This window comes from Crinia signifera, chromosome 5, assembly GCF_055691185.1.
Source record: "Crinia signifera chromosome 5, ASM5569118v1, whole genome shotgun sequence".
In the NCBI taxonomy this organism is placed as follows: Eukaryota; Metazoa; Chordata; class Amphibia; order Anura; family Myobatrachidae; genus Crinia; species Crinia signifera.
Genome location: NC_139221.1, coordinates 106309267 through 106336287, shown reverse-complemented (window position 1 = coordinate 106336287; position 27021 = coordinate 106309267). Strand labels below are relative to the sequence as shown.

Sequence of the window (27021 nt, the reverse complement as noted above, 5' to 3'; positions counted from 1 at the left end):
TCAGGTCGCTGCACTGGGCAAGGATGCCGCCGGGACAGATAGTAGTAAGCGCTACAGGCAGCCTACAGCAGCGGGGTCACCCGCACAGGTAGAGCTGCCCATCTGATCTCTGCCTATAGCTGAGCAGCGCCGGGCCCCGTGACACCTCCGCAGACAGGGAGGCGGCGAGTCGAGAGCGGGCTGATCTGCCGGGACTGCCAGCGCTCGGCGGGCTCTGTCCCCGCACAGCGCTACGTGGAAGGCGGCGGAGGCAGAGCCCGGCTCCCATAGGCTGCTGCAGCAGCACCACCGTCAGTCTGCGGCTCCCGGGCTCTGGGCGCCATGGCCCTGGCAGAGCGGTACAATAGGGAGGACGGCAGCGGAGAGCGGGCGCTGGGAGCACTCTGCCTCCTCGGTGCGGGCGGCGCTGTCCGCCCCCCATAGGGGCTGGCCAGGCACTGGCGGTCGCCCCGGTAGCCGCTCCAGCAACATGGCGCCCCCGTCACAGAGGGGAGGGGGTAATAAGAGGAGGAGACTCCGCCAGAACCGGGCACCGCTGCAGCCGCCGCTCACTGTCCCCGGGAGCCGTTGGGCGGCGGCGCAGGGAACACAATGGCCGCACGTGGTGCACTTACCTGGCAGCGCTCCGCTATCTGCGGCACCGGCACAGGACCCGCCTCCTGCAGGGCACAGCCGCCGTTCCTCTCGCCTTGCTCGGTGAGTTACCGTGTGGGTGGGCGTGCTGGCCGGGGAGCTGGGTCCGCTCCTCTCCCGTCACTGACGAACCTTCCCCCGACTCTCTCACCGCCAAAAAATGGCGGCCGGGTATATAGGTAGGAAGTGACGTCAACACCAGTGCAATTTGCATGCACCAAATGTCCATTCAGGCCACGCCCCCTTCTCACTGTTTTGGGGGGGGTCCGGGGTCCCCTATTAGTCACTGTTTGACAGCGCTGTAATCATTACCATGGGGGGTGGTCAGTAGGTTTGGGGGTTTTTACCCTTTAAATTGCCCCCAATATGCCCTAACCCTCCAGCAGCAGCAGCTGTTTGTGTGCCCAGCACTGGTGTCAGCCTGACAGTGGGAGCTGCTCAGCTTTTAAAATCTCGCGTTGCTTTCTTATTGAAAAAGTCTGACGTTCTAAATGGGCGGGACTACGTGACGTCACGATCACGTCCCAAGTCACGTGATTTACATAGAGACCCTGCCCCATCTATGCAAATATTATGGGTGGTACATTTAACCCCGCCCACCATCAGGCAGCCAATAGAGAAATGGAGCTCTGGATGGGATTTCTTTTTTTTTTTTTACCTTATTGGTGGGAACCACTTAGGGTTTTTAAGAAGATGATACCAACTAATGGGAAGGCATCTAATTGGCTGACTGGCTTAGGGAAACACCTGTGACAATTATAACACATAACTGAGAAAGCATATTGGTGAAAAAAAAACAATGTGACTGACCAATAAAAAAAATGTACTTCCATGTTCCTATCAATTGAAGAATTTTTTTTAATATTAATAGTATTAATGTATGATTATTGTATATGTATTAGATAAATACACACAGATACATATAGTAAGGCAAACAGTGATTTTATTAAAACCTGGACCTTTAGGGTGCCGTGGGTACCAATTTTGGAAACCTATAACAAGGCTACTTATAATGGGTGAAATGTATTAACAAGTAATAAAGTGGAGAGTGATAAAGAGAGATCAGCTCCTTACTGTAATTTCTCAAACCCAGTCTGTGACATGGCAGTTGGGAGCTAAATGGCTGGACTTTATCTCTCTTTATCACCCTCCACTTTATCACTTGTTAAGGTTTATACATTTGGACCAATGAGTCAAACTGGATGGATCCCAATATTGAATATCTACTGTGTACTGGATATAGTGAAGTCTTATATGGCAAAGCACTGTTGTCAGCTACTGAGTAAATATCTAACAAAACAAGGTTCATGTTACATAATTTTTGTTTTGGTTCTAAGAATATTAGTAATTTTACACATTGGAGTTCTTTTAATTACTACTATGGGGGATACATATGAATGAATGACTGGTGGTTGGGATGCCAGGAGACAGAATACCGACCACACAGAACCTAACCTTATGTACATCCCCTAAACCTAATATCCACTTCCCGAACCTAGCCCAACCCTAATATACTTACATTCAGCATCCTGGGATATATTGTGGGATTTGAGTGCCGGCATGCTAATTGCGGCACTCATCTCCCGGTGCTAGTCAGGATTTCAGCACCGGTCTCCAGGTGGTAATGAAGTGTACGCTGGCATCCTGACCACTAGGATGCTGAACTCATCCCCCTAATATATTATAAAAGTATAAGTGTCCATTAACTACACTGAGCATTAAAGATCTACTATTTAAACTGGGCATACACAGGGCTGGGCAACACCGGCCCTCCAGATGTTGATGAACTACACATCCCAGCATGCCTTGCATCAGTTTTAGCATGGCCACATAGCAAAACTAATGCAAAGCATCCTGGGATGTGTAGTTCATTAACATCTATAGGGCCGGTGTTGCCCAGCCCAGCACTATACAAATCTGGATATTGTTCCAGACATCAACTATTCTGACCGATGTGTGCCTATGTAGTGCACATAAATGGCTGCCTATTCAGAATTCTTTGTGGGTAGGATGAGTAATCCTGCAAGTGAAGACTCACAATGGCTTATGCACCTTTGTATTATCTCGTCTCTTCTGCTTTCTGTCACATCAGAACTTTCCTATCACGGTCATACTTTCTGTAATGTTTTCAAAATGGAAACTTCTATATCATGTTTTTACTACTGTTTTCAAAATGGAAACCTGTGTATCATGTTCTTCTGTTAAGCTCCTTCAGATCAATGAAGAACAGAGCGTTATATAAATAATACTAATGATAATAATAGTAATAATAATTATTATTATCTGTCACATTATTGTACAGTGCATATTTAATTAGAATTTTTATCAAAACAATTCTAAACACATACAGCAGATACTGAAAAATTGTTTAAAATCCATAACAGCAGAAGGAAACAGAAAAACCTAAATGTATCCAAATATTTCCTATTAAACAGCTTGCAAATACACAAAGTAGAAAGTTCAGGAATGTCATGAAAGGCCTTTTCTATGATACAGTCTGAGGAAATTGTTAAACCTAGACATAATTTATACATTTCTAATATTTCAGCCTGCCCCGGAAAATCATTTTCAATACATTTGCAAAGATTTTTAAATGACAGAAGTCAAAGCCATGAAACCATTGTACATTTCTTCTGCTCTCTGCAATAACACTAATTTTCCATTTGTCAGAATTATAAAATATGAATAGAATATTAAATGTAAAAAAATATCAAATCGGTCACAAAATTGGTAATCAGTGGTTGATTTTTGCCACTCTGAAGGGTAAACAGAATTGGGTTACATAAATCACTAATGTAATAGGACAGGCACTAATTAAATATTGTTCAGTTCGCTTAAATAGCTATGTATAAATTATTGTCATATTTTCTATATGTACATTTTCATATTAACTTTACACTCAATTATAAAATACCCACTTATCATATCTACATTTCTAGGACTACCAAGCAACTACAAGACTGTATTATCCCCCTTCCACATCTTTAGGAAAGTTTACCAGTCAGATCTAACATAAACATCCAAAAAGCTAAGGCTGTAGACATTTTAGTTCCCATGATGACATCACTGACCCCACCTCTCTATGAATCATCCAATCCACAAATCTTTTCATTTTTAATAATCTAAATATAAAGGAAGGGGTAAAGAAGAGAAGAAGAGGACTGGGAATGACTAAACCGAAGGTGGTAGATCATCAATACTCATACTTTACATCATGACAAGATAAAAACATGTCCAGACATTGAAACAGATAAAAGAGAAAAAGTGAGTGAAAGAGAAATTAGATGGAGGAAATTAACTACTACTTTTAATTGATAGAATACATTTGATAAATGTTGGTAGCCACAGGCAACTTCTCCATTGACACACTACTTCCTTCTTTTTACTGCTTCATATATCTCACCCAAATTATCTCTGAGAATGCTGGGCATGCTCACAGATTGATGTCAATGTCCTTTGAAATCATCGATGGTTTATGGCCGATGTCAGATACTTTTGTCATTGATGGGGGAGAACCAGATAGTTTCCCTCCATCAATGGCACAGTAAAACCCAAAGTTTTGCTTTTGTGTTTTTTTTTTCAAAGTGCTGGGACACTGAGCATTTCCCGCCCCCAACACCCATGAAGCCCCACCCCCATGCCTTGATTGGCGCACAGGCCAGGCCAATCAATCAAACAAAATGGAGGACCATCAATAGGTACAAATATCGATGGTCATCCATTGCATAGTTTGACACTATCGATGGCCAGTTGCACTATTGCCATCGATGGCAACCATCGATGGAAATGGCATCGATGGCCATCCCTATTCACAGCCAGCAGAACAGTACAATCACAGTGCCAGCTGCTAAGCACCGAGATGATGCTCTGCTGGTCAGGCGGCACTGTGACTGACTGAGGATCCGCCAGCTGGAAAACACTGTGCAGCGTTGAGGAGACATTGTCGGCCAAGCAGCAGTGGACATTGGTAAGTGACCTAAAGGTGACATGGGTGGCACTGGCGGGACACATGGCTGACACTGGGGCAGGGCCGGTGCCACCACTAGACTGCTTTAGGCATTTGCCTAGGGCGCCGGCCACTGGAGGGTGGTACTGAGCCACCGAGGAGAGCAGAAAGAAAGCTGCAGCAGCTGCCAAGTATGGTACCAACCCAGGAACTCATCCCAGCAGGTGAGTCAGTGAGCCGTATGCCCCCCGTCCCGTCCCCCCGCCTGGATCCTGCCCATGGATCAAAGTTAAACCTGTTGCCCCCCCCCCCCGTGCTGGTCGTCAGCGACAATCTAGCGCCTGCACCCACCCCCTCTGGAGCCCGCCCATGGATTATCATCGGCGGGTGTCGGCCGCCCCCCCCCCCCCCCCAGCTAGTCAGCGGCAGTCCCTGTGCTGGACAGCCGCAGAGAGGCAATTTGCGGGTAGCGCCCGCACCCACCCCCTGGGTAGTGCCTGCTGAAATCCCCCCCCCCTCCCGTGAGCCAGGCGATCGGTGCCTGCACCCCTCCCCTGAAAGGGTCAGAGCAGGTGGGGAGAGGGGGGGCGGGCGGGGGGGTTCGTCTGGGGCTTGCACTGGGGGGAATGGCTGACATGGCTGACATTGAGGGTGGAGGGGAGGATATGGCTGACACTGGGGGCGGAAGGGACTCTACGTCACTCCTGTGAGAATTGTATGCATAAGCGGCGCTAGTCCTGTTGGCATAATTTGCATAGGGAAAGCTACTACTGTGTCCTGTGGGTATTTTGTAGTGTCTCTGCCTTTGTGAACAGTTGAGCAAAGGGAAATTTCCTGAATATCAGTTTGCCCGGTTTTTGGGTATTGCTTTCCAGCTCCGGCTATGTGTATTGCTCTAGCTGTTTCCATCTGTGGCTTAATGGCAATCCTCTCTTTAATGGAAAAATCAAGTTTCAATCCCTCCAGTCCAATTGGTTATTGTGTGCTGCATTCAGAAACATCAGTTTTTTTTATCTTTGACATAGTCCTGTGGTGCCTCTTATTTTAGAGTGCCCATGGCTCAGGAGCCATAACCCAGTAATAAATTGGAAATTTTCATATTTAGCTCAATTAAGCTCAAATTATACCTCCAGATGTCTGACAGTGCTTGTCCATGCTTGTCGAATTTCTAGTGGAATGTAATATAAGCCGTTTGTTGATGTGTTCTCGGATATTTTGCCACCCCACTGGGATTATGATTGTGCTATTGAGTTAATGGCTTATACTCTCTTACCAAAAGGGAGATTGTATGCTTTGTCTATTCCTGAAACCAATGCTATAAATTAATATATCAAAGAGAACCCCAGTAAGGGTTTTATTAGACCGTCAAAGTCCTTTGCAGGTGTGGGGTTTTTCTTTGTCACAAAAAGGAAGTCAGCCTTCCATAAGCTACACAGTGATAAGTAAGATCACAGCTAAGCACTCCTATTCGTTACCTTAGATTTCTGTATTATTTGACTAACTAAGTAAAGCCACTATCATTCCAAGAATGGGGGTGCCCATAAACTCATACATATAAAAGAAGTTGATGATTAGAAAAATGGCATTTAATACTGGTTTATTCTATTAACTATTACTTTTTGAGTCCCATAACAAATTTTGAAAGGGCACCACCACCACTATTGTCACTACTATGACCCTTAGGGGGCAGAAGAGAGAGTGAGGGGTGAGTAAGTAAGTTGGGCTAAGCAGTCGATTGGAGTGAAAGAGAAAATAGGGGAGGAAGAGGGAGTGAGAGTGTCAGGGAGAGACAAGGAGTGAGAGAGGGTGTCAGGGAGAAAAAGGGGGAGAGATGGAATGAAAGAAGGTGTTTTTTTACTCAAATTTTATTGATATTTCTTCAAATATAGACATACTATACATAATTTTCCCATTTGTGGGTCATAATCACATCTCATTTTTACCATTTATCAAAAATTCACATATATTGCTTTATCCTATTCCCTTTTTGTTCTTTTGTCCTCCTTTTCTGACCCCCTTTCGTACATCATATACACATATTAGTATCTCCATATCTGCTGTTTAGAAGATAGATAATTTTTGCTTTTTGTCACTTGATCCTTGATGAAGCCGCCATGATAAGTTGGCGGGGAAACGCATCGATCCATAACAGACCTGTGCTCTTAAGGACTAGCCGGCCGGCCTCCTTCTCCAGTTGAACCTTATTATCTGCACCCTAAAAAAGCGGAGCTTGCTTCATTCCCCAACACTCGGGACACAGGTTTGAGGAAATTAACTGTGGGAGCACTTTTTACTCATATACCTGTATGCCATTGAAATCGGTTATTTGAGAACCTGTAAATATGATACTGATTGCTGAAGTTCATGCCCAATAATCTATTACTAACAGACTGGCTGCATGCAAAATTTCTTTTTGATTTTACATCATCTGGAGAACTAATTAAATCAAGTTGGAATTTGTGTTTATAAACAATATATGTTCTTTAAAAAACTTTGAACTGACTAATTCTTCTGTCTAAAAACCCGAGCACTTTCTCTGTGTCTCTCCACAGTCCGTGACCATAGGCGAATTTAGGGGGTGGTCCGGGGGTGCACAGGACCACCCATTAGCCCATTTTGTAGCTGAGGGATTGGGCTTTCTAACGAGCCCAGCCTTGTGTCTCTAGCCCCCTGGGAACCGGAGATACTGCCAGGCAAAGCTGGAACGTTTTCCCTATAGAATAACATGGGACCCGCTAATTCCAACCCCCACCCAGTTCAACCGCTGCCAGTTCCCCCTTCGGCATCACTCAAGCTCGAGGTTGATCTCAGTCGAACCCAAATCACTGGGCCTTCAATCTGATACCAGGCTGGATCCATATGGGTTAATTGGTTCCAGGGATATTGAGGTTAAACCGTTTTTTTTTTTTTTTCATTTTTTAAATGTAATTTCATGACTGTTTATTTTCTTTGAAGGCATATTTCTCTGGAACCAAACAGCCCAGTTTCACGGGACCAAAATCATTCGAAGCCAACTCAAAAGTTCTTCAATATGATACTGGTCTCATGTAAATGGTTCAGTTGGTTCAGAAGATATAGCTGGTTGGTTAAAGGGGGTAGGGAGAGGAGAGTGGTTGTCTCTCCCCCTCACACCAGAAAATGCAGGGACTAGGCTGGTGTATAAGGGGTCAGCCTGGGAATGTCCCTGTATGATCCTGGGACCATATTCCCAGGTAAATCCCTGCATTTTCTGTTGTGAAAGGGGTATTATTTCAAACAGCCGTGACCTGCAGTGCTCTGAATACAGCCGGGCAGCCCCCCGCTCTGCCCAGCTGTCACCCCTGCAGCTTCCGCTCCAATTCTTCTCTCCGCTTTCACCTCAGCCCGCCCCCCTTTAATCATGTGGTGCCGGCACCTGGCGTGCTCCCCCGACGTCACGCACAACAACAGCGTGCACAATATTTCAAATGTCCACTCGGCTAGAGGGGCCACCAGGAGGGGAGTGGGAGCGTGCTCTGTGCTGCACTCTGCTACTCTCCCCATAGAAGCAGCTGCACCGCTCTCCATCTCTCCCTGCAGCAGCAGCGAAGGCTCATATAAAAATTTACAGTAAGTGGCACTTTTGGGGGCATTGCTTAATGGACGCTACAAGTGGCGGTATGTGGGGGCATTACGCATAATGTGTGGCTTAATGTGTAAGGGGCATTATGTGTGCAGCATCATGTGTAAGGGACATTATGTGTGCAGCATCATGTGTAAGGGGCATTATGTGTGCAGCATCATGTGTAAGGGACATTATGTGTGCAGCATCATGTGTAAGGGGCATTATGTGTGCAGCATCATGTGTAAGGGGCATTATGTGTGCAGCATCATGTGTAAGGGACATTATGTGTGCAGCATCATGTGTAAGCGGCATTATGTGTGCAGCATCGTGTGTAATGGGTACTATGGTGCACGGCATCATGTGTAATGGGTACTATGGTGCACGGCATCTTGTGTAATGGGTACTATGGTGTGCGGCATCATGTGTAATGGGTACTATGGTGTGCGGCATCATGTGTAATGGGTACTATGGTGCCATCAAGCAAGAACCCCCTAGCAATGAGCACGTAGGTAAGCAGCACTTATGTGGCAAATATGTAGTGGGCATGACGGTTTTGTTATATAGAATGTAATGGGCATTATGATGTGTGGCACAATGTGTAATGGGCATTATGGTGTGTGGCCTTATGTGTAATTGGCATTACGGCGTGTGGCTTTATGTGTAATGGGTATTACGGAGTTTGCTAAAATGTGTAATGGGCATTACTGTGTATGGTCTAAAGTGTAATACCACACCCTTTTTGTGATGCCACACCTCCTTCCCATGAGGCCACGTCCCCTTTTTGACGCGCGGCTAAGCCGCGCAAAGGTCCTCCTGCTGTTATGTCTAGATCTGGGACCATCCATTACCATAATTCTAGATTCGCCTATGTCCGTGACAGGGGACAGCCGGGACACTCGCGTTTTTTTTATTTTGCGAAGACATGGACTACTTCAGGAGAGAAGAGAACAGATCTTCGCCATAGAATGCTTGTAAGTATAATTTCCTTCCACAGGTCCCTATGGATTACTTCGGACACCGACACGGATGCCACCGACATGGACCGGATGCTGACACGGACCCGGACCAGGACACCGGACACCGGACCAAGACCCAGGGACCTACCTACGGGCTCAAGATAGGTAAGTATGTGTGGGCTTTGGATGTAATAAAGCTTTATTTTTCTTGTGTGTCAGTGTGTGTTTATTTGACTATTTTTACTACCATGGAACTACAAGTGCCAGCAGGCCCTTTAATGCCCCGCATGGTGGGACTTGTGGTTCTCACAAGTCCCAGCTTGTGGGGGAGGCTTGCTGGGACTCATAGTTCCACAGTATTAAACAATAGGTTATTCTATTTTTTTACACAACTTCATCAATCCGCTGGCCACCGCTCCAGGGTCACCTGGGACAGCACCAGGCTTCAGCCTGGACAGGTAAGTCCTGGAGGGGGGGACCCCTAGCCAGGCTGACTGGTCGGTAGGGATGAATGCTTTGGCCGTGGGGACTAGTATAAAAAGTCTCCCCCCGGATGTGGCATTACACTGCTGGCTGGTTTGGCCTGGGGCTGGTTCTTAAAATACGGGGGACCCCTATTCATTTTGTCCCCTGTATTTTGGGAACCAGCCCCGGACCTGGAGCCTGGGGCTGGTTTTAAAAAATCGGGGAACCCTTATTTGGTTGGTTTCCTGATTTTTTAATACCAGCTCCGGCTCTTTCAGCCTGGTGCTGGTTACGGCTGTGGGGGGGACCCCACGCCGTTTTTTTAAAATTATTTATTTATTTTACCATTTTTTTACACTGAAACCTGCACGGATCTGACTGATCCGTCCAGGCTAAAGCCAAAAACGACAGGAAAATAAAGTGTATTTTTGTGCCGTATTTCGCATGCCATTTGCGGGCGTTTTACGTTAATTTTCAATACGGACGCTTAGTAAATCAGGAACCACCATTCTTTTGAATGTTAATTTTTGTCGTATTCTATCGATGGTGTAATCATTCGTATTTGTAAATACAAATACGAATGTCCCATGAATACGAATATGAAAATTCGTATTTTTGGCATATTAAATGCCAAAAATACGTATACGACAAAAAAAAAACGTATTTTCATATGAAAATACGATTTTTCTTCACAAATTTTTCTTAGTAAATTTCCCCCAGTGAGTCTAATCTCATTTTATTTTTACCTTTTTATATTTTTTTATGAGAAAATCTCGTCCAGAACGTGAAAGTGACCGTCTAAGAAAGAAAAAATCGAATAAAGGAACATTGAAAGATAAATAACAAAAAATTTCTATGATACACTGGTTGAGCGCCATCTCTTCCACCTAGCACAATTTTTTCCTATTCCTTTTCTGGGGACAGAAGGGAAAGTCCCCCTTCTGGTGGCATTGAGGCAGCACATAACCAGACACAGTGCCCAATCTTTTTTCCCAATCTCTCTTTTTTGAAAAAGAGGAAAGGCCTGAAAGAATTTTTCCAGAGTTCTTCAGTCCTTGGAGTTTTCCGGTCTCTCAGGACAAGAGTTGACCATATGTCCTTTCCCCCACAATACAGATATAACCTCCCAGATCGTCTGTGTACCTTCTCCTGGGAGGTAAAAAGACTGGCGCCAATCTGCATGGGTTCCTTGCAGATATCAGGAACTTCATGAGTGACCCTTGGAGGTAACATCGCAGTCAACTCCCTTTCCAGATGATGCTCACAAAAGACGACTGTCGTTCCCGGATGGACAATTGCATAAGGACATCCAATGTGGCTGAAGAGGGGTATTGGACTAAATAATCCTTGATCTGATTTGACAAACCAAGGTGGAATTGGCTACAGAGAGCCGGATCATTCCAAGTAGTGTCTTTAGCAAATCTGCACAATTCGGTACAGTAAACCTCTGCAGTTCTACGCCCTTGTTTGAGGGACTGTATTTGAGCTTCTGCCAAGACTGTTTTATCAGGGTCATCATAGAGTACCCCTAAGGCAGAAAAAAAAGCATTCACAGTATGAAGAGCTGGACTATCAGAACTTAATCCAAAAGCCCAGGACTGGGGATCCCCTTGTAAAAGGGAAATTACTTTACCAACCCGCTAGGTCTCAGAACCTGAGGATAAGGGTTTTAGCTAAAAATATAGCTTACAGCTCTCCCTAAAATTAAAAAAAAAATGATATTGATCCCCAGAAAACCGATCAGGTTCTTTGACTAGATTCTGAGCTACTGACCGCCCCTCTAGTACTGTCATGAGTGTCCACCTGCAGTGTGAGTTCCTGAAATTGATGCAACAGTTTATGAATCTGCTCGGCCAAAATCTGGGTCGGACTTTGAGGACTGGCTTCTTTCTGACCAGTGAATAATTTGGCCGTTTATAATGTTATGATTGGAGGTATCGGAAACATGGTGTCACGCGCCGCCGCGGCGGTACACGGCGGGTCCTGTACTCACCCGTCCGTGTCCGCAGTCGGCTGGCGTGTGTCGGCCTCCATGTCAGGTGAGGCGGCAGGCAGAGGTCCGGCAGTGTTGGAGGGCAGCATGGAAGTCTGCGGCGTGGTCTCGCTCTAGGCTATGGGTGCCGTGAGACCAGCGCCGCCATCTTGCTTAAGGGCAAACAGGGGATTGGGCCAGGTCAGAGCTGCACACCTGTTTCACTGTGATAGCCAATGGCAGCCGCCTTCTATGCATATAGAGGATCTGCCCAGGTAACTCAGTGTCAGTGCAAAGAGTCTTCTGTGCCGTGCACTTCCTGGAAGGCTCCTGACTCATTGTGTCCTTGTTATCCCAGCTGTGTCCGTCAGCTCGCTTTGGCTTCAGATCCAGTGCTCCTTTCCAGTCACGCTGGTCGCCAGCTTCTCTCTGGTACCCTTGGGTGCTTCCTCCTGGATTTCCCAAAGACCTCCTCTTCAGCTACCTCCAGCCGCAGTCACCTCCCATCTTCTTCCAGTTCCGGATCCTCTATTTGCCACCATCTTTTCATCTCTTCATCAGGATTTTCTTCATCATTGTTACCTGGATATATCCTCATCGTTGTCTTCTGGAAATTCATCCTCATTGTCTTCTGGACATTCATCCTCATTGTCTTCTGGACATTCATCCTCATTGTCTTCTGGACATTTATCGTTTGCCATTTACTTTGATTCCTCTTACAGTTGTTCTCAAAGAAGTATTTGAGTCCTGTATGACATCCTTTATTAAACCTGCTCATTTTAACCCTACTACTGCCTCCTCCTCAGTCCCTGAGCACCACACGACCTCATCAGAATCTTCGGCCGTGACAGTTTGCACTGACCCGATGGAGTCGGGTGAAAATCAGGGATCTCTGGCAAAAGTATTGCAAGGCATTATGGGCCGCCTGGAAAAAGTGGAGTCTTCACAGCGGCAAGTGGCGCAATTTTTACAATCACTGACTTCCTCACAAACCGCCCCTCCAGCGGCTACAGCAACATCTTCAGTATCCTCGGGAGGAGTTTCCGCCACGCCACCAGTCGGGTCCATTATTCCCCCTCAGTTACATTTGCCGACCCCCAGCAAGTACGATGGGTCTCCTAAAGGATGTCGCGGGTTTTTGAATCAGTGCGATGTGCACTTCACTCTCCAAGCCTCCAACTTTCCAACTGACAAGGCGCGTGTAGCCTACATTGTCTCCCTCCTCTCGGGATCTGCCCTAGAGTGGGTTTCGCCTCTGTGGGAGAGAGCAGATCCTCTACTAAACAACTACGATGATTTCATTGCCTCCTTCCGACGAATCTTTGACGAAACAGGTCGAGTGTCATCAGCCGCTGCAGAGATTCTGAGAATTCGACAAGGTAGCAGATCGGTGGGCCAATATGTGGTGCAGTTCCAGACACTAGCATCGGAGTTGGAGTGGAATGAAGAGGCTCTCGTCGCCGCGTTCTGGAATGGTTTTTCCAGCCGTCTCAAGGACGAACTAGCTACCCGTGACACCCCTTCCACTCTGACAGCACTAATCTCCTTGTGCAATAAAGTTGATCTGCGGCTTCACGAGCGACAACTGGAAAGGACTCGTTCTGAACGTTTTCGACCTTGTTCTTCTTCTGTGGTTACTTCTCCTGTAAAGATTGGATCATCTACTCCTTCTGCCACAGAAGAACCAATGCAAATAAATCGGTCCCGTCTCTCTCCCGAAGAAAAGAACCGACGTCGCAGAGATAATCTCTGTATGTACTGCGCTTCATCTTCTCATCTTCTGATCTCTTGTCCTCTTCGTCCGGGAAACGACCGCTCCTAATCTCCACGAGGGAGGCTAGATTAGGAGTGTTATCGCCTGCTCCCTCCACCATAGACTCTACCATCTCAGTCACCCTGAGTACTCCTCGGGGACAAACATCCATGCAAGCTCTACTGGACTCAGGTGCGGCTGGGAACTTCATCTCGGCCGACATGGCCGCACAACTCTCCATACCTCTCCAACCACTGGAACAACCTCTGGTCCTGACAGCCTTCGATGGCAGCCACATCTCCAGTGGCCATGTCACCTCACAGACGGTACCGATCCATCTTCAAGTTGGAGCCCTGCACCAAGAGAAGTTAGAGTTTTTGGTCCTCCCTCAGTCCTCTCACCCTGTAGTCCTAGGGATGCCGTGGCTTACCAAGCATAACCCCCATGTCGACTGGCTAACTATGGAGATTAAGGCCTGGAGTAAGGACTGCTTTTCTTCTTGCTTATCTCCTGTTATTCCTATTCTTATGAGCAAACCTCAAGCATTTTCTCCCCAGCTTCCTGCCTCCACCATACCCGCACCATACTCGTCTTTTTCAGATGTCTTTAGTAAAGGACCGGCCATGGGATTGTCCCATTGATCTCATTCCAGGCAAGACACCACCACGGGGAAGAACGTACCCTTTATCGTTGCCTGAGACAGAGGCCATGTCGGCATACATCCAGGAGAATCTGGAGAAGGGATTTATCCGGCCGTCCACCTCTCCGGCAGGAGCGGGCTTCTTCTTCGTCAAGAAGAAAGATGGCAGCCTGAGACCGTGTATCGATTATCGGGGGTTGAATGACATCACCGTTAAAAATCGCTATCCGCTGCCCCTCATCACTGAATTGTTCGACCGAGTTAAGGGGGCCACGGTCTTCACCAAACTAGACTTGAGGGGAGCATACAACCTGATCCGTATCCGCCAGGGGGACGAATGGAAAACGGCCTTCAATACCCGAGATGGACATTATGAATACCTCGTTATGCCATTTGGTCTGTGTAATGCTCCAGCCGTTTTCCAGCAATTCGTGAATGACATCTTTCGGGACTTGTTATATATTTCCATTGTTGTCTATTTAGATGACATCCTCATCTTCTCGTCCAATCTCAGCACTCACCGTTCGGGAGGTGTTAAGCCGTCTTCGCCAGAACCAGCTTTTCTGTAAGCTCGAAAAGTGTGTCTTCGAAGTCTCTTCAATTCCCTTCCTGGGTCATATTCTTTCAAGTACTGGGCTGGAGATGGATCCTGAAAAAGTCTGCGCTATTCAAGATTGGACACCCCCAACCACTCTCAAAGGATTGCAAAGATTCCTCGGCTTTTCCAACTACTACCGCCGCTTCATCCGCAATTTCTCCACCATAGCAGCACCTCTGACGGCCCTTACCCAAAAAGGGGCCAATCCTGCCCAATGGCCGTCCGCAGCTACCAAGGCTTTCAAACTACTGAAACAGGCGTTTATCACCGCTCCAATTCTTCTTCAACCTGATGTGAATCGACCCTTCATCCTGGAGGTTGACGCCTCTTCTGACGGAGTAGGAGCAGTTCTTTCGCAAAAAGGAGAGGATGCAGAGCTTCACCCTTGCGCATACTTTTCCAAGAAATTTCTCCCGGCAGAAAAGAACTACCCTATTGGAGAACAGGAGCTGCTCGCTGTTAAGTTAGCCTTCGAGGAGTGGCGGTATCTGTTAGAGGGGGCTCATCACCAGATCACAGTTTTTTCCGACCACAAAAATCTTTCTTTCTTAAGACAAGCACAATGTCTCACTTCACGCCAGGCTCGCTGGGCTATGTTCTTCGAACGCTTCAATTTCCAAATCAAGTATCGTCCAGGTGTTTTAAACAATAAAGCTGATGCCTTGTCTCGGTCCTTCAATCCCAGCTCGGATTCTGAACCACTTAAACAGTCCATCCTGAACCCTGTCGTCTTTGCTCATGTCTCTCCTCACCCTACACCACCTGCAGGCAAGTCCTTTGTGCCGCCCAATTTACGCAAGAAGCTGTTGACGTGGGGCCACGCCTCCCGCTTTGCTGGACATTCTGGGGTACAAAAAACTTTACAATTCCTCCTACGATCATATTGGTGGCCAACCATTCGACAGGATGTAAAACACTTTGTATCTTCATGTGTCAAGTGCGCCCAACTTCAAGACGTCTCGGACTCCCCCAGCTGGGGCTTTGCTACCACTGTCCATCCCAACGCAACCATGGACTCATCTGTCGATGGACTTCATTTCTGAATTATCCTCTTCTAGCGGTTACACTGTTATCTGGGTGATAGTCGACCGCTTTTCCAAGATGGCCCACTTCGTGCCCCTAAAATCATTACCTTCGGCTCCAGTACTAGCCCAACTCTTCATATCCACCATCTTCAGGCTTCATGGGTTGCCCAAAGAGATCATATCCGATAGGGGTGTGCAGTTCGTCGCCAAGTTCTGGAGAGCTCTGTGTACTGCCGTTCAGGTGAAATTAAAATTCTCCACCGCCTTCCATCCTCAGACTAACGGGCAAACTGAACGTGTCAACCAAGACCTAGAGACATTTATTCGACTTTTTGTGTCCTCCTCTCAAGATGAATGGAAGGATCTATTGCCCTGGGCGGAGTATGCACACAACAACTCTTACCACTCCTCTTCAGGTACTACACCCTTCTTCACAGTCTACGGCAAACATCCACGGTCCCCTGATTTCTCAAGTTTGCCTTCTCCGGAGGTTCCAGCAGCTTCCATGTCTCTTCATCGTTTCAAAAAGATATGGGCTGAGGTTCACAAAGCTCTTCTTCAAGCTTCTGCCAGATATAAGAAAGCAGCTGATAAGCGAAGAAAGGCGGTTCCACCATTTAAAGTAGGGGATCGAGTGTGGCTGTCTACCCGCAATCTTCGTCTTCGTGTACCCTCGATGAAGCTTGCCCCTCATTTTATTGGTCCATTCCCCATCACCCAAGTCATCAACCCGGTGTCCTACAGATTGCAGCTTCCATCTTCTATGAAGGTATCTAATTCTTTTCATATATCTCTTCTCAAACCATTGAAATTAAGCATCTTCCAAAAGAAAGTACCCCGACCCTCAAAGGTCAATACCGAGAAGGATGCTGAGTTTGAGGTCAGACGAATCATAGACTCTCGTTATCGCAACTCTCAACATCAATTTCTGGTGGAGTGGGCTGGTTTCGGACCGGAGGAGAACTCATGGGTGGATCAAGCTGATTTACATTCCCCAAGTCTCGTTAAGCGCTTCTTTCAGAAGAATCCTCACAAGAAGCGCAAATGTCCTGAGGTTACCTGAAAAGGGGGGGTACTGTCACGCGCCGCCGCGGCGGTACACGGCGGGTCCTGTACTCACCCGTCCGTGTCCACAGTCGGCTGGCGTGTGTCGGCCTCCATGTCAGGTGAGGCGGCAGGCAGAGGTCCGGCAGTGTTGGAGGGCAGCATGGAAGTCTGCGGCGTGGTCTCGCTCTAGGCTATGAGTGCCGTGAGACCAGCGCCGCCATCTTGCTTAAGGGCAAACAGGGGATTGGGCCAGGTCAGAGCTGCACACCTGTTTCACTGTGATAGCCAATGGCAGCCGCCTTCTATGCATATAGAGGATCTGCCCAGGTAACTCAGTGTCAGTGCAAAGAGTCTTCTGTGCCGTGCACTTCCTGGAAGGCTCCTGACTCATTGTGTCCTTGTTATCCCAGCTGTGTCCGTCAGCTCGCTTTGGCTTCAGATCCAGTGCTCCTTTCCAGTCACGCTGGTCGCCAGCTTCTTTTTGGTACCCTTGGGTGCTTCCTCCTGGATTTCCCAAAGACCTCCTCTTTAGCTACCTCCAGCCGCAGTCACCTCCCATCTTCTTCCAGTTCCGGATCCTCTATTTGCCACCATCTTTTCATCTCTTCATCAGGATTTTCTTCATCATTGTTACCTGGATAAATCCTCATCGTTGTCTTCTGGAAATTCAACCTCATTGTCTTCTGGACATTCATCCTCATTGTCTTCTGGACATTCATCCTCATTGTCTTCTGGACATTTATCGTTTGCCATTTACTTTGATTCCTCTTACAGTTGTTCTCAAAGAAGTATTTGAGTCCTGTATGACATCCTTTATTAAACCTGCTCGTTTTAACCCTACTACTGCCTCCTCCTCAGTCCCTGAGCACCACACGACCTCATCAGAATCTTCGGCCGTGACACATGGTTGCACTTGCCCAGCAGTCCTAAAGCGTCCTGCACCCAAAACCTTTGCCTATAGCAGCCGCCTTTCCCAGGAGAATTAGGTCCTCCTGGTACTCAGAAGCCTCCAGGTCTTAATACTGACAGGACTGCTAGTGGAGGCTGGGTAAGACAAGGAGAAACTGAACCGGATATCCTCACAAAGGAAATAAGGAAACTATTGTGCCCTCAGGTAGAAGGACAATAAATGCAGCAATGCACAGGATGTAATAATAACAAGAATGATATGTGCAAAAATGCTCTAGGTGTAATAATACAAAAAATGATAAATGCAACAATGCACAAGGTGTAATAATAACGAGTTAACCAGAATAGGGGAATAATTCCCAATTTAGCTTTGGCAAGACTAATCACGGACAATCTTCTCTACACAGGTCCAGCCATCCCGTTTTTTATGCAGCTTCTTGCACTAACCTTAGAGCGCACTTTACCTTTAATGGTAAATTTTGCCTACAGTTAAAAGGATGTCCGATGGGTCCTCAGTGGCCCCATCGTTTGCCAATGCTTTTATGCATACTATAGACAAATTGCTTTTTACAGAGAACCAGGCCATCAGTGGGTCAGTCAGGTTGTACCTCAGGTACATAGACGATTTACTGGTGGTTTGGGTGTGGACCAGTGAGGAATTGGAGAGTCTCATTAACATGCATAATGAGACAGATTCCCCAGTCAAATTTAAGTACAGCATAAATCAATCTAGTGTGCATTACCTAGCTGTCAAAATTACGTTAACTGATGGGCTCATCGGAACTTCTCTGTTCATGGAACCGACTGACAGAAATAATATCTTACAAGCGAGCAGTCATCACACTATTTCCCTGAAGAAGGGCCTCCCTTTTTCTCAGATGCTGAGGGTTCGCAGAATTTCAAGAGCACCCTCAGATCTTGAAGCATCACTAGATCGGATGGTCACTAAATTTGTAGCTAGAGGATACTGCTATCACGATTTATTGCAATCCAAAAAAAGTGCTTGCAATGAGCCGGGAACAGGCCCTTAACCCTGTCACAGTAAATCGTACTAGCGACTGATTGATTTGGGTCAATTCCTTTCATAACAAAAGCACCCAACAGCGCCATATTACTAAAAAAATGTTGGCCAATCCTCACGACAGATCCACAGCTACCCTCTTTGCACAATAAAAAAATCATGCATGCATATACTAGAGGGAAAATTTTAAAAGACCACCTTGTAAAAAACAATGTCAGATTTCCTCTACCGAAACCACCCACATTTTTGGGTACTCCTAAAGTGGGTTGCTTTCGCTGCAGTGGTTGCACTACATGCAGCTACATGGTGCAGGGGGATTCCTTCTTCCATCCCTTTTCGGGGAAGAAATTTAAAATCAGGCACAGGGTCAGCTGTAGTACAAAATTCGTCATCTATATGATTAGCTGTCAATGTGGCCATCATTATATAGGGAAAACAGACCGGGCATTCAAAGAAAGAGCTGCAGCCCACCGGTCCAACATTAAGATCAGGTTAGCAGCTGGACATAGCGAATTCCCAGTGGCCCATCATTTTATTGAAGACAGGCACCCTTTAACATCATTGCGTTATAGAATTATCGACCATGTCCCCCCATCACTAAGAGGGGGTAACAGGTCCACCCTGCTGTTGCAGCCGAAAGCAGGTGGATATATCACCTGGACACACTGGTTCCACGTGGATTGAACGAGAATCTGGGTCTGTCCCATTTTTTGTAACGCAACTATTGGTTAATACCTGCAATGTCCACTAATTCTGCTCTAATTAATATTAGCAATGTTTTAGAATTGTATTTATTAAATTTTTTGCTAAACTAATATTTGTTGCTAATTTGGGCCATTACATTGTTACATTGTAGGGTTGCTACTTTGCTGTGTCAACCCATGATTGTGTGTGCAGGATTATGCTGCTTGCCTTTTAATTCTTCTTTAATTCTTCTTTTGTTGCTTAGCAATGTCATTGTTATGTGTATAATTACCATGACAACCATTCTAACTTTGTACACGCGTTTTGTCCAACCAGGTGATTCCTACGTGCCCTGGCGCGGCAGCCGAGGTGACACCCGGCCGGATGCCGCGGGATACTTAAAAAAATTTTGCCCAATGGTCCCATCACAGTTCAGGCCTTGTTGCATAGAAACATAAAATTTGACGGCAGATAAGAACCACTTGGCCCATCTATTCTGCCCCTTTAGACTCCAGAGCTGCGGGAAACTTCATATCTTCTCAGTTTATGGCATCCCAGCAGTTGAAAGCTCTCAAACTCACTGAAGTATTCCAAATCTCAGCGGTGGATGGAAGTCTTATACCTCACTGTTCAGTCACACATCAAACTCATCCCCTGAAGGTACAAGTGGGTGTCCTGCAACAGGAACTGCTGTCTTTTTTAGTAATTTCTAAGGCGAATCACTCCTTAGTCCTTGGGTTCCCATGGCTTCAAAGACATTCTCCTATCATTGACTGGAAAACCATGCAAATTCTTTCCTGGGGCACAGACTGCCTTTTCTCTTGTTAACAAAAGATTTGTCCTCTACAGTCCACTACTTCCTCAGCTTCCAAACTCCTTCTACCAACCTAAGTTGACTTTGCTGATGTCTTTTGCAAAAAATCAGCAGACAGACTGCCCCCTCTTCAGAATTGGGACTGTCTCATTGACCTAATGCCATGTAAAACTCCCCGTAGCAGAGCCTACCCTCTTTCCCTTCCTGAAACAGTGGCCATGGCCCAGTATATCAAAGAGAGTCTTCAAAAGGGGTTTATCCGGCCATGAACTTCACCCGCTGGAGCAGGATTTTTTTTTATAAAAGGAAGGATGGTAGCCTCAGGCCTTGTATAGACTACAGATAGCTAAACAATATAACCATTAAGAATCGTTATCCCCTTCCTCTGGTGATGAAACTGTTTGATAGAATTATGGGGGCCAATGTTTTCTCTAAACTTGACCTTAGGGATCACTTATATTGTGATGGGGTATTAAAATTGTTTGTTCAATTGCAGGACCAGTTTGGCTTCCCAAATTCCTATTTCTATAGGTTTTGGCAACTTAGATACGCCCTTAATGCCCAATTTCAGGATAGGCCCCTGACTATTACACTCTCCCCAGTAAAACAGCTTGTATTAACTTTAGGACCTGTGAAATCTGTGTCCCTTGTATACTACATTTTACTGTCCTCTCATCACAATGATACTCTGGCTGTGTAAGACGAGGTTGAGATGATCTGGTGGGGACTCTTAGGGGGTTATTCTAGTTCACTCGCAAAGGCATAATCACTCTCTAATGGACAAAACCATGTGTACTGCAGGTGGGGCTGATGTAACATGTGCAGAGAGAGAGAGATTTGGGTGCTTTATTGTTTCTGTGCAGGGTAAATACTATCTGCTTTACTTTTAAACTGCAATATAGATATCAGTTTGAAGTACAAACCCCACCCAAATCTAATTGTCTCTGCACATGTTACATCTGCCCCACTTGCAATGCACATGGTTTTGTCCATTAGAGAGTGATTGTGCCTTTCCGAGTGAACCAGAATAAACCCCTTAGTGAGGAGTTGGAGGCATCCCTAGTGTATCCCCGTAGAGCTACTACATCTATAAGATTTCAACAGATCCCATTATTTCTTTTGCACAGAACATATTTCACTCCTGCTTGTATGGTGCACTTTGGTGGTCGTCATTCTGACCTCTGTCCCAAGTGTAGCACTGCCCAAGGAACCTTCTGGCACTTATTATGGGAGTGTTCTGTGGTTCAGTCATTCTGGGTCCAGGTGAAATCTGCTATGTCTCATACTGGTATTCCACTTACCGTACTCACATTGACATTCTGTAGCCTGGGAGATAGGGAGGATGATGAATTAGATAAATACAGTGTCCAATATGCTATCAATCTGTGTGCACTTGCTAAGGTATGCTTGGCCCGCTCCTGCATGGCTTCCTCAGGCCCAGTTTTTTCAGAGTGGGTTTTCCTAGTGAATGTCACTGAGGAACATGAGCATTATATGTATTTTGTCCATAAAGCAGGCATTAAGTTTGACCATATATGGACCAGATGGCTGGAGTCGGCCTATGCGTCCCCGCAACATTCCACATAGCATACTCTGTGTTTTTTATGTGTCATTCTTTTTTTTTTTTTTCTAATACTTCTCTTGGTCAGTTGATATTTTGAGAGTGACATTTCTTATATATATATGTATTATTATTGTTTTGGTACATGTGTATTATCACGGCGCCCTGTACGCCAGTTTCTTAGTGGGCTATTCTGCGTAGTGAAATCGCATCGCATGTCACTTTTCCGTGGCATGCGATGAATGCGATACAATCTCACTAGTTAATTTATACACTGCACCCTGTCCGCATATCACATCGCATTACACTTAAAAAAGCATGCGATTTTCTGTGTGTTGCGATTACCACAAAACCCTGTGTATATGTATATGTGATGCAACTAAACACACAGTGTATGTATATGTGATGCAATTGTATTTTTCACACCCCCACTATCCACATCATCCCGAAGTGTGGCGAGCGCAGCGTTACGCATCCTCCTGACCTTTTCATACCCCCACTATCCACGTCGGCATGGAGCTGATTTTATATAGTGTGGCAAGCGCAGCGAGTCACCGAGCCCAAAGTGTGGCGAGCACAGTGAAATTACTTTACATGTACTTTACATGCGAGGGGATGCGGATTATTTTACATGTATTCTGCGACGCTCGCCATGCTTCGGGCTCGGTGGCTCGCTGCGCTCACCACACTATATAAAATCGACTCCACGTGGACGTGGATAGTGGGGGTATCAAAAGGTCGGGAGGACGCGTGACGCATGCGCTCGCTATGCTTCGGGATGACGTGGATAGTGGGGGAGTTTTGTGAACACATTCACACCTGCAATATCATACATCTGACACGACAATGATGACATGTGTTAACAAATAACTGTAATTTACTTAATAAATAAATAGCATATTAAATGAATTACTCACATTAATTACAATAAATAATGACAATAATAGCAATTAATCAAGTTACAACATAACAACATTAATGAATAAAAATTATGAACCAAAAAAGACCTTAAAACAGTCAATCTGCCTTTGGAAGGATGCACTCAAATGGATTCTCAGCTCCCAAAGTCTTACGCCACATGAACTCCTGCAAGTATGATTGCAAATGGTGACATGCTGTGCCTCTTTGGCGCTTATTGCGCCATTTGCAGGAGCCCAAAAAGTCGCTCTATATTTTGTGTATGAACACCTGTGTCTGGGTCCACAAAGTTATACCTATGGTTAACTCTGGCATGATGATATCCAGTCTGTTCCAACTGGTCTGTACTGTATGCCCGCCAGCAGTCAGAATAAATAGTTGTGCCTGGCTCGATGTTATCATTTATAGCGTGGTGGCTTCCCGTTTTGGCTCCATAGTAACAAAGCACTGACCACTTTGACGACAAATCCTGCCAAAAATCCATTGCTGAGGCAAAGTACGGACGACATTGCTCTTTTGCTTTTCAAATAAGCTCTCATCGACCTGCACAATCTGCCCAGGACCATCGATACGCCGCTGGGGCTGCGCCATAAGGTCAATGGTGCAGGCACCCTGGAAACCAAATGGCCCGCTCTTAGGCTCCCCTTCTGACGGCATGCTTTGTTATGGCACCACCATAAAGGTGCCCGTTGGTACAATTCTGCGTCAGCGGCAGATGATGGTGCTGAAAGAAGAGGACAGCCTCCTCCTCCATCTTAGGCAAGCTGAACATATTTGTCGCAGGTACAGCCATTTTCGACAATTCTCCTGCAGGTCTGAGTGATGCTGCCATTCCTGCCAGTAATTCACCTCAGACTGAAGGAGCCCATACACGCTCCGTTTTGAGGCTCCGTTCTGTACTTTTAAAGTACACATCATATCGGATCACATGCCTTGTGCATGCACTGCGATCCGATACGATGTGTAGCTAGTACAAAAAGTATGTGCAGCACATACTTTGTGTACCGTACTATGTGATGCGCGGGAGCGCGCATCGCATAGTACAGAACTGAGCCGTACACAACGGAGCGTGTATGGGCTCCTTGATTCTGACAGGGAGTGGGAATACTACCTCTGACTGACTACGCAATTTACATTACCTACGCTAATTCTGAAACCACAGTTACGCTAAATGCACACACACCAATTTAGAAGTACCATATTAACTACTGAAATCGCATCGCATGGCACTATAACGTGACATGCGATGCGATTTCACTACAGTAGCATACAAATGCTAATTGGGCGCCCTGATAATACACATGTACCATTTTTTTTTTCTATAGCTTAGTTTGTTTTAGTGCTGGGTTAAGTTTTTTTCTATAAGATGTTTATACAGGTTGAGTATCCCCTATCCGAAATGCTCGGGACCACGAGCATTCCGGATAGGGGAATTTTTCGGTTTTTGGAATATATTTTTTAAAGCATACTTACATGTCCCCTGATGGTGTCCGGTGGTCCCTCGGCGTCCACGCAGTCCCCGGGCGTCCACAGCAGGCCTCCGGTATCTTCTCTGGGTCTCCAGCGGTCCCAGGAATGCATTGCGCGAGTGTGCGCGCGCGCACCGGTGACGTCACCTGGGACCGCTGGAGACCCTGGAGAAGATGCCGGAGGCCTGCTGTGGACGCCCGGGGACTTGGTAAGTATGAAAAGAGGGTTAGGGGGTTAAAAAAAATATATAAAAAATATCGAATGATTCCAAAAACCACGGTTTTTGGAATAATTCGGATAAGGGATGTCCGGATACCGGATACTCAACCTGTATAATCTTGTTTTGTGTATTTCCGAATGGCACTGCGGTTATTATTTTTCCACAGCAGGTTCTAGGTACTATCCATCAGAAAATCAGAATATTTGAATGTGCTATGGTATGCTTGGGACTTTCTGCACTCCACTATGTTGTTCACTGTTATTTGAACATCTGTATTGACTTTTGTTATGTTTATGTTGGCTGTCACTAGTTTCAAGTGTATGTGCATATTATTCCATCTCTATGTATTTTGGATATTTGTAGTGCTGGTTTACATGACGCTGATTGTTTAATAAAAATTACTTTATTTTAAAAAAACTTGACCTTAGGGGTGCCTACAACTTAATTCGTATTCGTGCGGGCCATGAGTGGAAAATGGCATTAAACACCAGAGATGGCCATTACAAGTATCTGGTTATGCCATTCGGCAATGCCCCTACAGTCTTCCAGGAGTTCATAAATTAAATTTTTGTGATCTTTATTATTCTGCGGTGGTATATCTTGACAATATTTAAATTTTTTTTCAGAATCTGCAAGATCAACGACATCATGTTAAAGAGGTACTCCAACGACTATGGTCCAATCAGTTGTACTGCAAATTGGAGATATGCGAGTTCATGAGGTCGTCGGTGCCATTTTTAGGGTACATTAGTTCCAGAACAGGCCTGAAAATGGATCCCTCCAAGGTGCAGGCAGATCAACTGGACAAAACCCTTAGAGACATTTAACATTTCATTGGATTCTCCAACTGCTACAGAAAGTTTATTAGGAACTTTTCTTCTATTATCAGTCCCATTACTGCATTTACTCATAAGGGAGCTAATCCGTTGGCTGCCCAAAGCCGTTACAGCTTGTCAGCATCTGAAACAGGTCTTCACTTCAGCACCCATTCAACCCGACTGTTCTCAACCCTTTATTCTGGAAGTGGATGCCTCTTCAGTGGGAGAAGGGGTGGTTCTATCCTAAAAATCAGACAATGGCCGTTCACATCCCTGCGGATTCTTCTCGGAAATTTCTTCCAGCTGAGAACTCAAGACTTACCCGGTGGGCTTTGTTCGTTACAAGATTTAATTTTGTTTTGTCCTTCCGCCCAGGGTCTCAGAACAGCAAGGCTGATGCTCTCTCTCGGTCGTTTTCCTCTGCCCAGGAGAATCAAGAAGTAAGCCAGGTTCTCAATCCTACAGTATTTGCCAAAACCAAGATTAAGACTTTTGCGAGTCCAAGACTCAGGGCCTCATTGCTCCTTTAGGCCCATGCTTCTCGCTTTGCTGGACATTCTGGTATAGAGAACTTTGGAGTTTATTAAAAGATCATATTGGTGGTCTTCCATGAAATCGGACATCTTGGCCTGCATCTCTTCCTGCACTCAATGTTCCCAGTGGGACATGGGCACTTATTCTGGTTCACTCGCAAAGGCAATTTCCTTCTCAAATGGACAAAACTACGTGCACTGCAGGTGGATCAGATGTAACATGTGCAGACGGTTAGATTTGGGGGGGGGGGGGGTTTACTTCAAAGTGTTGATGTATATTGCAGTGTAAAAATAAAGCAGTCAGTATTTTCCCTGCACAGAAACAAAATAACTCATCCAAATCTAATTCTCTCTGCACAAGTTACATCTACCCCCCTGCAGTGCACATGGTTTTGTCCATTTGAAAAGGCATTTGCCTTTGCGAGTTAACAAGAATAAGGGTCATGATGTGAACTGATTGAGTAAAACTGTTTCTAATTCCTCCTTTTTTTTGCTTTGGGCTACTGTTGCTTGCTTGCTGTTGTCTGCCCTGTCAGACCAGATCGCAGAGCTGCTTATTTGTAGAACCCTGAGATCAGGTAAACTCCATACAGCCAGAATGAAATCCTGCCCTATGCAAGCCTGCAAATTGACGTGCAAAGCTTGCCAAAATATCGCAGGCCTGCTATTAGCTGCAAATACATTCGCAACCTACTCACCACTGAATGATTTTTCCAGTGTGTCCAGTCTGTGCGTAACTCAGGACTTAAGCTGCCCATACACGGTCCGTTTAACGGATCCCTTTGGGACTTAAATAGCATGCATTGCATTGCATGCCTTGTGCATGCAATGCGATCGGATGTGTAGCTAGTACAAAAAGTATGTGCAGCACATACTTTTTGTACCATACTATGTGATGCGCGCATCGCATAGTACAGAACGGAGCCGGTCCACAACAGACCGTGTATGGGCAGCTTTACTCAGCAGGTCCAGAAGAAACAGGCTTATTGGGTCCGGAGCTGATGTCACACAACTTCCCTTCAAACCCCTGCACTTTCCTTGACACTCCAGGAAAATGGTTGGTTACTATCCCTAAATGCCGACTGTCAATCAACTTGTGTGCGGCCCGCGCTAAAAAAAAAAAGTAGCAGCATTTTTTGCAGTATGGCCTCGCGCATGCATGCACTGTCAATCAATTATCACCCGGCCTAGGAATCTACAGCCGTGAAATCAGGTTTGAATAAACCCCAATATCTTAACATTCTATATGTGCCTGTCTTTTCCCTAGGGAGGTGTATGACCTGCGTTCCAGGGCCATCTGCAACGCCTGAAGGTGAGTGCAGGTAGGAGAGCTATACCTGCAGAACAATGAGAAAAAAAGGTGACAAGCCAAAGGCGAGTCGAGCAGCGCTGTAAATGAATGACAATGCCAGATAATTGGAAATGTATCACAATTTTACTCAATAAAATAGCATA

General features: G+C 45.9%; 1 protein-coding gene and 1 long non-coding RNA gene across 5 annotated transcripts in view; one reads left to right on the top strand and one right to left on the bottom strand.

Moving 5' to 3' along the window:
* The window catches only part of ADNP2 (ADNP homeobox 2), a 21491-nt gene extending 20415 nt beyond the window's left edge, over positions 1-1076 (bottom strand). For both annotated transcript variants that reach the window (XM_083187803.1, XM_083187804.1), the window contains exon 1: positions 615-1076. The gene's annotated coding sequence lies outside the window, so the exon portion shown is untranslated. The remainder of the gene's footprint in view (positions 1-614) is intronic.
* On the top strand, positions 90-27021 carry LOC146080466 (uncharacterized). 3 transcript variants are annotated; one of them, XR_014474884.1, is made up of 4 exons: positions 90-696; positions 24842-24874; positions 25409-25473; positions 26834-27021. It is a non-coding gene; the product is annotated as an uncharacterized LOC146080466 (long non-coding RNA). The 3 variants fall into 3 exon arrangements; XR_014474885.1 differs by lacking the exon at positions 25409-25473 and having other exon boundaries at positions 24842-25358; XR_014474886.1 differs by lacking the exons at positions 90-696; positions 26834-27021 and adding an exon at positions 19579-19892 and having other exon boundaries at positions 24842-25790.